This window comes from Mytilus edulis, chromosome 1, assembly GCF_963676685.1.
Source record: "Mytilus edulis chromosome 1, xbMytEdul2.2, whole genome shotgun sequence".
NCBI classification, from domain to species: Eukaryota; Metazoa; Mollusca; class Bivalvia; order Mytilida; family Mytilidae; genus Mytilus; species Mytilus edulis.
Genome location: NC_092344.1, coordinates 7,580,462 through 7,592,822, shown reverse-complemented (window position 1 = coordinate 7,592,822; position 12,361 = coordinate 7,580,462). Strand labels below are relative to the sequence as shown.

General features: G+C 32.4%; 1 long non-coding RNA gene across 1 annotated transcript; it reads left to right on the top strand.

The window, feature by feature from the left end:
- The first annotated feature begins 294 nt into the window (after nucleotides 1-294).
- LOC139519108 (uncharacterized) lies at nucleotides 295-11,366 on the top strand. Its single transcript, XR_011663516.1, has 3 exons — nucleotides 295-771; nucleotides 8,633-8,700; nucleotides 10,772-11,366. It is a non-coding gene; the product is annotated as an uncharacterized lncRNA (long non-coding RNA).
- The last annotated feature ends 995 nt before the right edge of the window (nucleotides 11,367-12,361 follow it).

Sequence of the window (12,361 nt, the reverse complement as noted above, 5' to 3'; positions counted from 1 at the left end):
CCAATAAAATTTGTTCCAACTATGACAGGTAATACTACAGTAATGTAATTTACAAGGTCTCAATTTAGGAGATAACTGTATTGTACTTTAAGCTCCGACGGCATCCATTGGAGATTTTACGTTTACTGGCGACGCGTTGATGCCATGTAAATATGTGACGTTATCCAATCAAAATGAACGCTACAAACGTTGTTGCATTAGAATGAATGTTTATAAATCATGTGATTGCTTATACCTGTGTACTTTAAAAATGTGATCGTTTCTGCTAGGTTTGTTTAAGTATATGGAAACAATAGTACACTAACTCGAATAATTACAGCACCCGCTTACGGTCATTGTCCTCAAGGAAGTGATCGAAGTTATCGTAATATAACGACTGGATTATTCGGGTTAGAAGTACACCCACGATTTTGTTTTAAATACAAACCAACGTGTATTAAGTACACACATGCAAGGAAGTATATTAGTTTGTTATTTATACGCCCTTGACACGTGTAACTTATAGTTAAGGTAGAATTTAATTGTGTGCCTATAGCGATTCCAAGAAAAGCATGTTGACACAGGAAAAGAGGGCAATTCCCAAATTCAACCTCGCATTGTTACTTCAGTTAATCAATTTTAAAACACATGGTGCATCATATGCACTGAGATGTTACATAACTATCAAATAAACATTCCGGAAAACAAAACGTGACAGCACAGTTTCGCCAGTTCACTATATATAATATTTGTGAATCTTGTATTGTTTACGTTTGCTGGAGTATACGAAAGGTAAATGTTGTTTCTCTCCTTATCCTTTTATCAAACTGTTCTGAGTTTAATTTTGTTGTGAGCTTTAATCTTTTATGAACATTTTTGCTAAAATTTTATAATCTATATTGTTTTTAGTTAGTTAAATGTGCTTTATTTACGAGATGTAAATAAAAAAAATATGATTTATTTTTTGTGTACTCTCATTAATGAAGTTACCGGCGTTTTGCATTTGCGCCGATCTGCATTTCATTTGTGCCGATTTTTTCTTTCATTTGCGCCGATTTTTTTTACAGGTAAATTACAGGTGAATAGATATAAGAAGATGTGGTATGAGTGCCAATGGGAGAACTCTCCATCCAAGTCATGTTATTTTTCATTTATCATAATAGACCTCTTCCATTAGCCACTTTTACAAATGTAATGAATTGTCAATCATAACATGTATATAACTGTTGTCCCCTGCTCACCACGGGGAGGTGGAAGAAGGCATACAAGATACACCTCCAGACTTTTTCCTTGACCGTACCCGTAGTTCTTTAGCCTCTGTCTTTCGGACATATGACACATGGTTATGCTCGAAGTTGCAATAGTGAAATGATAATCCTCTTTTAGTAGCAATAATATTTCAATTTATTAACATTATCTAAGAAACGTCGCTGGAATTTAACTTCACGGATCTTACACTTTCTCCTTTTAAAGACACTACGGTAGGAATAGTGTCCGGCTAGTATCGTGTTTTTTCGAGTGATTTGGTCCATTTGTTTCGAGTGTAGTTCGAGCTTTTTCGAGTGATAAAACATGCGATAAGTTCAATTAACGGATATTTCGGAATTATAACAGTTTTTAACATTACTACCCATCTTATATTGAATACTATATATGTTTTGATCAACAAAGAAGCTCAATTTCCTTGTATTTAATAAAAAAAAAATCTGTGTTTGTTATTGTCCGGGTTTTTTTCGAGAGCAACTGTGAAATCGTCCGGGGTTTTAGACAAATGGTCCGGTTTTTTTTACAGAAAATTTGAAGGTATTCGAGACTTTAAAAAATGACTTTTTCTAGTTTATAACTGTAATTAAGTGAAGGACAATACCATATATTTCCAATAAGTCATCAACAACATATCAAAAAGATTTTTTTTTCTTCAATTTAATGTAAATATTCTATACAACTACTTTCCAGTGTACATTTAGAAATAACTTGATCCTTAACAAAATGGTGTCTAGAACAGTATGCAGGGAACTCATATTCATTTCAACTTCATTTCATGCTACTTTTGATTTTACATGCAGTTAATAATATTTCTTGTGGTGAAAAAAACATAAAAATACACCCCATTTTTTTGCCATTAAACACAAAATTAGAATAAAATTTCAGATAAAATCAACAATGAAATTCAAATGAATAGTTTATGAGCCTAAATATGATCCTTTAGCAATGATAGACAAATACAAAGGTGTATATTATATGCTATCAGCAGCTAGATTGTCCAGTGTTTCGGACGACACCAGGAAGAACATTGTAATGTCTTGATTAATATTCATATTTTCCACTTATAAGACACTTTTCTTTTATTAAAAGGAAGTTATCATGGTGTTTAGTTGCTGTATGACCAATTATTATATTTGCAGAATTAGACTCCTCCTCACAATTGTAGCATTTAGATAATGAAAAATCTAAGATTTATACTCTTTTAAGAGCAAACATATGTATCTCATCTTATACAATATATGTATGTACGTCTCAATTCGAATTGTCTATGCTTATGTTCCGGACCATATGAGTATTAGGACCATACGCGTATGGTCACGACCATATGCGTATACTTATATGGTCAAACTGTACGGGTATGGTTGGACCATATATGATATATATATATAGGAAGATGTATGAGTGCCAAAGAGACAACTCTCTCCTTCCAAATAACAATTTACAAAAGTAAACCATTATAGGTCAAGTGGTCACACTCGAAAAAGCCCTATCAAATCACTCGAAAAACCACGATCCTAGCCGGACACTATACCTACCGTGGACACACCGAACAAGATAAATTCTTTATCTAGAAAGACTTGTTATAACGAATGTAAACATTCGCGCATGTTTTATTACGTGAGCTTAATTTGAAAAAAAATGATGGCTTTATGGCATTTAAATTTACCAACATGATTCAAGAAAATCTAAATGTTAAAAAGGTCCATGAAATAACCAATAAGCCTACTATAAGCAAATTAAAGTTCGATTTGAATTTTTACTTTATGAATTTTAAAATAGCCTGAATAGATGTAAAATGCATGCAGATACAAATCATTCATTGTCTGCAAGACAAATTATTTATCAATTTATATGCTTCCGATTGTGTATAACTAATTAACAACAATATAAAGAAAAGAAATATTCGTTTGACCAAATACAGTATATGTAAAGTGCGGATCCTAAAATATCATTTTCACTGTATATGCCAGAAATTTTTGATGTAGAATGGTAAATAAACAGACGACTTTTTTTTTTATTTTTGAAGAAAATGAAGAAAATGAGTTAAAAGTATATGTTAAGAAACACATAATACTAATAAAACATGTCACCTTACACAGTTAAAATCATGCAAGCAACAATCGAGTCAAGAACATTTGTTCTACCAAAACTGTCTTTTCAGAATATGAAAATTGAAGCAGTTGAGGGTACAACTGGGGAAAGTTAATCTTTTATAAGCTTTTCTGTCACCATTGCGTTTCAAGATGCATAATTCTCTGTTCGCAAGTGTATTTATTGCGTGGAAGATAACGTCCTCAAATGTACTCGTCTCTATTTAACACAGACTGCACTTAATATCTTGACTTGCATCTAGAAATTGACAATGAGGGTCGGTTGAAAACAAAACTTTACGACAAAAGAGATGATTTCAGCTTTCCAATTGTGAACTTTCCATTTCTAAGTAGCAACATTCCAGCAGCACCTGCATACGGGGTATATATCTCCCAATTGATACGATATTCCCGTGCTTGCATTTCCTATCATGATTTTCTTGATAGAGGGTTACTGCTCACAAGGAAGCTATTAAACCAAGAGTTCCAAATGGTGAAGTTGAAATCATCCCTTCGTAAATTTTACGGACGCCATCACGAGTTGGTTGACCGTTATGGAATAACCGTTTCACAAATGATATCGGATATCTTCTTTACATCGTAACTACAATCCCCTTCCCTTTCATGAATGTGACCTACCGAATTAGACTATTTACCGGATTTGTAATCACATAAGCAACACGACGGGTGCCACATGTGGAGCAGGATCTGCTTACCCTTCCGGAGCACCTGAGATCACCCCTAGTTTTTGGTGGGGTTCGTTTTGTTTATTCTTTAGTTTTCTATGTTGTGTCATGTGTACTATTGTTTTTCTGTTTGTCTTTTTCATTTTTAGCCATGGCGTTGTCAGTTTGTTTTAGATTTATGAGTTTGACTGTCCCTTTGGTATCTTTCGTCCCTCTTTCAAACTCCGCAATATCAATCTTTGACTTAAAAAAAATACAGAAATATCTTTTAATTTTTTTTTTTTTAATCAAGGAAAAACGTAATTTGAAGAATACAATATGACATTTTGAGAAGCGTTTTTGTTACAAGTTTGAAAAGCTATATATTTGGTAAAGAATGAATGAAGAGTTTGTATTTCAATTTGAAAATACATTTATCATAAATTCTAAAGTCATCAACTAAGTTTTTTCATTTGTTTCAAGTGCATTTATCACATAATTCTACAATAAAAATTCCTCGCATCTTCGAAAATTCCACATCAGAAATGACTGCACTAACAGTGATAATTCATCGCATCTATAGTTAAAATGGATCGCTTTCAAAAATCGATATGCTATATTATGTTGCTTTTATAACACTTATTTGAACTTTAATACTATGTTTGTACATAGACATACCCGCATATGACAGTGAAAATGAACTAGCTGGATTCGCACTTTATATACACTGAAATAGGTAAAATTTTAGAAATCATCCATCCAGGTAGAAGGTCACACTGTGTAATGCAATATGAAATGCATGTACCAATGGGACAGGGTAATTGCAAGGTGTTCATAATAATAAATTTACTGTTAACAAAACTTTAAATTTTTGAAATACTAAGGCTTTTCTACCTCAGGAATAGATTACCTTAGCTATATTTGGCAAAACTTTTAGGAATTTTTGGTCCTGAATGCTCTTCAACTTCGTACTTCATTTGGCCTTTTAAATATTTTTTAATTCGAGCGTCACTGATGAGTCTTTTGTAGACGAAACGCGCGTCTGGCGTATATATAAAATCTTAAATCCTGGTATCTATGATGAGTTTATTTACATATTGGTCAAACGAATATTTCTTTGCTTTATAAAACTAGTCTAGTAAAAACTGGCAAGATAAAACTTAATATTTGTGAAATACCTTCATCTAAAATTTAAACTTTAATAATCATATTGATAAAAAGTTAAAAAGAGCTTTCACAAGTTACCATCATTTTTATGTTGATATTCTTTTTTATGCCCCCACCCTCCGGGTCGTAAAGTCGTAAAGGAGGGCGTGTTAAAACTTACCCTAATCCGCCGTTTGTTTTAACCCTGTATACCACCTGTATCCCGATGTGAAATTATACTTTTTTTGAAAATACTTTGAACGACAAAATTATTTTAAATATTTTCCTTTGTAACTTTCATATTGTCTGACGTCACACACGCGAAGCGTGCATGTGGTTTTTAAATTTTATTGATGCTTTTTGTGCTTTTTAGTTATATATTTGTTTGTTTTGTTACACAATGATGACTGCTGTACCCATATTGTGACTACTTTAACTATTATGTCTATTTTGTTCACACATCGTTGTAAATATAATGTAATTTGATGCGACTGTCATACAAGTGAGAGGTTTAACGCTATAAAACCAGGTTCAATCCACCATTTTCTACATTTGAAAATGCATGTTCCAAGTCGGGAAAATTAATGACGGTTGTTGTCCATTTGTTTGATGAGTTTTATCATTTGATTTTTGTCATTTGATTACGAACTTTCCTGTTTGAATTTTCCTCGGAGTTCAGTATTTTTGTGATTTTGCTTTTTTCATGCCACGTACGTCCGTATGTCCCAAAATTGGTTTCCGTTCAATTACTTTATTTTGCCTAAACCAAATGTTATGAAACTTATACACCATGCTTTTTAATACATAACACAGATATATTTGAATACGAGTAGCGTCACTTTTGACATTCTAGAGTTATGCTCCTTTATAAATTGAAAAATTGCTGAAGTTTTTGTTTCCATTCTCTAACTTTAGTTTGCCTTACACAAGTGTTATGAAATTAATATGCAAAGCTTATTACCACAAAACATAAAATCAAATTTGAATTTTGATGGCCCCCCTTTAACTGTTTTAGGGTTATGCCCCCTTTCAAATGGAAAATTTAACGAATTTGTATGCCCCCACCGTAGAAGAGGGGGCATTAAGTTGTACCCTTACTCGTTTGTACGTACGTCCGTACGTCCCCAAATTGGTTTCCGTTTTCTATCTTTAGTTTTCCAAATGTTATGAAACTTACACCCAATGCTTATAACTACAAAACACAGATCAAGTTTGAATTTTGGTGGTGTCACTTTTACCGTTCTTGAGCTATGTCCATTACAAATGGAAACATTGCTGAACTTCCATTCTCTTACTTTAATTTGACTCAACAAAATGTTACGAAACTTATACGCAATGCATTTTACCACAAAACTCAGATCAAGATGGAATTTTAGTGTCGTCGCTTATACTGTTCAAGAGTTATGCCCCTTTACAAATGAAAAAAAATGCAGGATTTTTCGTTCCTGTTCTCTTATTTCAGTTTGCTTCAACCAAATGTTATGAAATGTATACACAATTCTTATTACCACAAAACTCAGACCAAGTAGAAATTTGCGTAGCATCACTTTTACAGTTTTCGAGTTATGTCCCTTCATAATAGTATATGCAAGCGCGGGCATCATCTCTGTCCCATGGACACATTCCCCATTTATTCGTTTTCTTCTGTAACTTAAGGTTGCCTCCAGCAAATGTTATGAAACTTGTAAACAAAGCGTATTACCACAAAACACAGATTAAGCACAGAATTGGGTAGTGTCACTTTTGCCGTTTTTTAGTTTAGCTCCTCTATAATAATATATGCAAACAGGGTTATCATCGGTGTCCCATGGAACACATATCCCATTTAGCTTATCTGGTGTATGTTTACCCATCATTGAATGACGTTAAACTTTGTACATAAATATTGAGGACATATATGAGCTTAAAGTTTTTATCAAGTGACAGGTTTTTGGCCATTTACAATTGTTGGACATGATAAATTTGAGAGAGTACTGTTTGTTTGCATTTTTGTAAGTAACAGGAAACACTTATGAGGGACGACAATGATACGTGGTTTGTACGTGTTCTATAGTACAGTTGGAGGAGCATTTGTATACTAGTATCTCATTCTTTTGATATAAAGGGGTCTGACCCTAATAATCATTTGTTAGTTTATATGCGAAATCTGATTAGTTCAGTTTAAGGGACACCAGTAATGGTAAATCAACATTATTTAGTATTTTTGTCAGAATTACAACATTTCATCCATGACATGTAGTTCGTCGACCCCCTTAGTCATGGTGGTCGTGGTCTATTGACATTAAATCTTGGGCATGTTACAGCTTAAAATCAAATGGTCAAACATCCAAAAATAACAATAAGACCACCATGATCTTGAAAATTGCATGTATGCATGCATATTGATATTTTGGTATCTGCCATATTTCGTTTACCATAATATAGCTTCATAAAAACACTTCCGACATTTAAACACAATCTTTTCCTAATGATACTGGGAAGATCAAGAACAAAATTACTGTTTTTTGTGGACAAACCCAAGTAAGAATAAAGACCTCAAAGGAACATAAATAGTACCATACAAATATAACATTCTTTCAGGTTCTCGGATACCATCTCGCATATTTAAATCGCACCTTACAGAAATGCATCTTTTGTGATATCGATCCTCTTCCTATTTTGACCTTTTCCTGCTATCCGAAATAAAAATTTTGGAACTCATTTTATCGGAATAATTTGGCAATATTTCCAATCTACTGTTTCTTCCGTAAATCTCCGAAGCATTGGGACCTTCTCAGCAAGCGTGTTTCCTTGAAGGATCATTGTTAAAAATGTTAGTGTATTCAAAATAGAATTTATTCCAAATGTTGATAGGAAATTTCCGAATGGAAAGATGGTCATGCAAAAAATTTAATTACAGGAATGTACATATTATATACACGAAGTAGTCAAAGAATGTTGGCAAATATGTAAATTTGATATCAATAGCAATTTGTATCAAAAATAAAATCTATGAACGGTTGGTACTGATTAAAGTTAGTGTCCCCTTCATAACAGTCTTGAACATTAAAACTCAATATTAGATAAAAGACACGGCTATTTTAAGTGTTTGGCACAGCTTGGCTATCATTGTGCACCACAGTTCGACATAGAAATCTATTGGGAAAACCCGGAGAACTCTATGTCAAAAAACACTGTCATTCATCCAAATATACTATCCACACTCATCTGTGTCCACACTTGTAATATAATGAAAGAAAAACCTTTCAAAGTCCCATTTCTTCCTATGTTGTTTTCTTTGATGTAAAGCATAATGACGATTTTATCTTAATTTCAAACATAATGATAGTCATTTCATGTAAACTCTATAGCTTATTAAATTGGGAATGGGAAATAGGGAAATGTGCTAAATTGGAACATGCGTATGCTACCTATACAAGTTCAATAGAAAAGCATACAGAGATACATAACATATTATATTTCTAATGTTCATATTATGTATTGTAGAAAGTAAATGACGATGGACATTAAAACCATTCACAGACTTTTGATCATAGGAATGCTAATCGTATATGGTACGTTTATAGACTGTAATGTATATGGTACGTTTATAAACTGTAAAGACATATTACTTTTTATATTTCTTACTAAATAAAACAAATCTATACACAAAGTTACCTCTGTATAGAGTGTTCTGATGAAAAGCAGAAATTCGCTTCAAAGTATGACAATTATAAATTTATAATTAATTAAACGAATGAGAAACAAGGTTCATATTCCTGACTTGGTACAAGCATTTTCATATGTAGAAAATGGAGGATTAAACCTGGGATAATACCTCAATAATCACCATAAAACAACCAACTATATCAACACATACTCTATGTACAAAACAAACAAGTTAAAATGATAGACAATAGTACAAGAACATGACCATATATATATAGTACAATAAGACAAGAACTTGATGTATCAATACCCAGCCACGTCAAAAATTATAAAACTAAAAAATAGTTATAACATTATTACTTAAAAATACATACAAATAATAAAAAAAACAACACACTATTAAACGTATTTAAAATGTGAAATAACGTCTGTTCCTAGAATTGACATCTCAAGACCATACTCTTATTTGTGGGGCTGATGCTGATACGAAATATCTATCAACAAGGTTTCTAAAAAAGAGAAAAAAGATACCAAAGGGACAATCAAACTCAAAGTAAAAAAAAAAAAAAAAACACCAGACAACGCCATGGCTAATTATCAAAAAGAAAAGATTAACAGACCACAACAGCAAACAAACCACAACACAGAAAACTAAAGAATAAGCAACACGAACCCCACCACAACTGGGATAATCTTATGTGCTCATGAAGAGTAAGTGTGAGCCAAAATGTGTTCCTGTGAAAAAAGTTCCAGTGGTACTAATATCACAGGAAATATGTTCTGGGAGAACATTTTTTCATAGGAAATTTCAATATAATTTGTTCCATCTCTATAAAATAAGTTCTAAACTTTACCTGGTGAAATAAGTACCGGGTTGGTGAAATGTTTTCCTACCTAGAAAAATAGGTTCCAGGTTTATGAGATTTGTTTCTTACCTGGTGAAATAAGTTCTGGGTTTGTGAAATTTGTTCCTCCCCTGGTAAAATAAGTTCCTAGTCTGTGAAATATGTTTTACTGGTTGAACAAGTTATTTTTATATACTGAACATTTGTCATCAGAGAGTTTGAAGTAATCATTCAAGTGCATTATAAAAAAAAAAGTATATTATATTGATAATATAATAAATAAAAAATGTAAATCGTCCAATTAGGATCTTGTGGACTAGCAATAGCAAATGTTTAATTATATACGTAAAAAATATCAAAATGACAGTGCCACTTTTGAGCCAGAAAAGATTAGAATAAGAAAAATATTTCAGAAAAAATAAAGTATAGTTAAAGATGAACATATGAACTAATATGAAAAGGACAAAATGACTGATCAATTATTCCAAAGAGACACGAAGAAACAAAGGACACACTCTTTTGAAACTGTTCCATGAAAAGCACATGTAATAGTAGAACATAGGGCCATGACAGTTAACAGGAACCAAGGAGGAATACCACATAAAACATAGATAACAAATTATGATACATTACCATCGGTTTATCATGTAGAACTTTACAGTCATGCCTACAATTGCACTAGTATCTCATGTCAGCACACTTAGTACAGCATTTAGCTTGCTGCATTATAATTTAAGAGTAACAAGAAAATGTTTCGCTGTGCAATATGTTGCATAGGTACTTATTTCAGTGAAAATACATGTAAGTTTGAGAAGAACTTATTCATTGATTTCTTTGATTATGTACATATTGGTCTAAAACTAATATCACAGGACCTTATTTAAAACTTTTAATATCTACTGAAACAAAATTCTTGGAGCTATGATATTCGTTCCGGAACTTATTTCATATTTGGTAAAAAAAATAGTACTCTGTAGATCACATTCCTGGAAAAAAAAATCTGTACAAAATTACGTACGATTTGGGTTTATTCCATTTCGTTTAAAAAAATACTGTCTAAGACGTTGATTCACCACAAATAATTGTTTTGATAATGTGATATAATGAATAATGTTTTTGTTTTGTATTTCAGTTTCTGCTGTGGGAAATCCATGTACTAATGACACATTCTTGTTTGAAGAAGATGTTATTGTTTGTGATGATGAATTGTCATACATTATATGTTCATTCTGTAAGCTGTTGATTTTTTATTCTTGAAATAATTTCATGTGTGCCACGTCATTCTCTTAATGTTAGGTCAGTTTGTGTACTAAACATTTAATTAGACGCACAGCATTTATTACTTTTTTGAATGTGTTTTTGTGGTGCGTGCACTGATTTGTGTCAAGGATGGAAACCCTTATCCTTTGTTTTCCTATCGTATCTTTCCAAAATTAAAATAGTAAGCGCAATATACGGACGAACCACAGACTGATAGAAGTACATGCCCGCATCCTGCAGTAATATACAATCGAACAAATATTGGTCGAGTAAGGACTGACAATAGACAGTTTGGTGATCATTGAAGTGAAATTACATACACATATTTAGCAGCTAGATAAGTGAATGTGTTTAATTCTGCATATTAACAAAAATATAATCTTAAAAAGCGAATGAAAACTAATATGCAATAGTTTGTGTTATTTATTGTCATGTTTAATATTAAAATTGTCGGTAAATTTATTTACTTGCGTGCGTCATACTTTTTTTTTGCTGTTATGTAAATTATATATATAAATAAACTCGTCAAACATTCCAGGCTTACAATTGTGTACGTCAGACGCTTGTTTCGTCTCCAAAAGACTCCATCAGTGTCGCTCGAAAAAAACGAGGTTGGGGAGCATTGGGTTAACAATCACAAAAAAATTTGTTATACAGCAAATGTAATGTTTTCTGAGCTAGAAAAATCCTCAGTATTTCGAAGAATTCAAAGTTTTATAAAAAGTTATTTATAGTCATGATTATGGAAAGCCACAGTATGGAAAGCCACAGTGAACCCCCGATTATTATTATTATTATTATTATTTCCCCTTAGAAATACATGGATACAAATAAATCTTCGGCTTTGACAATCCCGCCGATTATTATAAATTCTACAATCTTCGGCTTTTCAAAATCTTCGGCTTTTCAAAATCGTCGGCTTTTCAAATTCATCGGCTTTTTCAAAATCTTCGGCTTTTCAAAATCTAGAACGGCTTTTCAAAATCTTCGGCTCTTTAAAAATCTACGGCTTTTTATAATCTTCGGCTTTTCAAAATCTTCCAAAATCTTCTGCTTTTCAAAATCTGCGGCTTTTTCAAAATCTCCGGCTTTAATCTTCGGCTCTTTAAAAATCTACGTTTTTTTATAATCTTCGGCTTTTCAAAATCTTCGGCTTTTCAATATATTCGGCTTTTCAAAATCTTCGGCTTTTCAATATCTTCGGCTTTTCAAAATCTTCGGCTTTTCAATATATTCGGCTTTTCAAAATCTTTGCCTTTTCAATATCTACGGCTTTAAATTTCAAAATCTACGGCTTTTCAAAATCTTCGGCTCTTTAAAAATCTACGGCTTTTTATAATCTTCGGCTTTTAAAATTTCACCGACGATTATTATCATAAAATGCAGACGCGGAACGTGCGCGGAACAGAGAAATACATTCGAAGCTCTCTAGATTTGCATATTTTGGCTCATTATAGGTGTA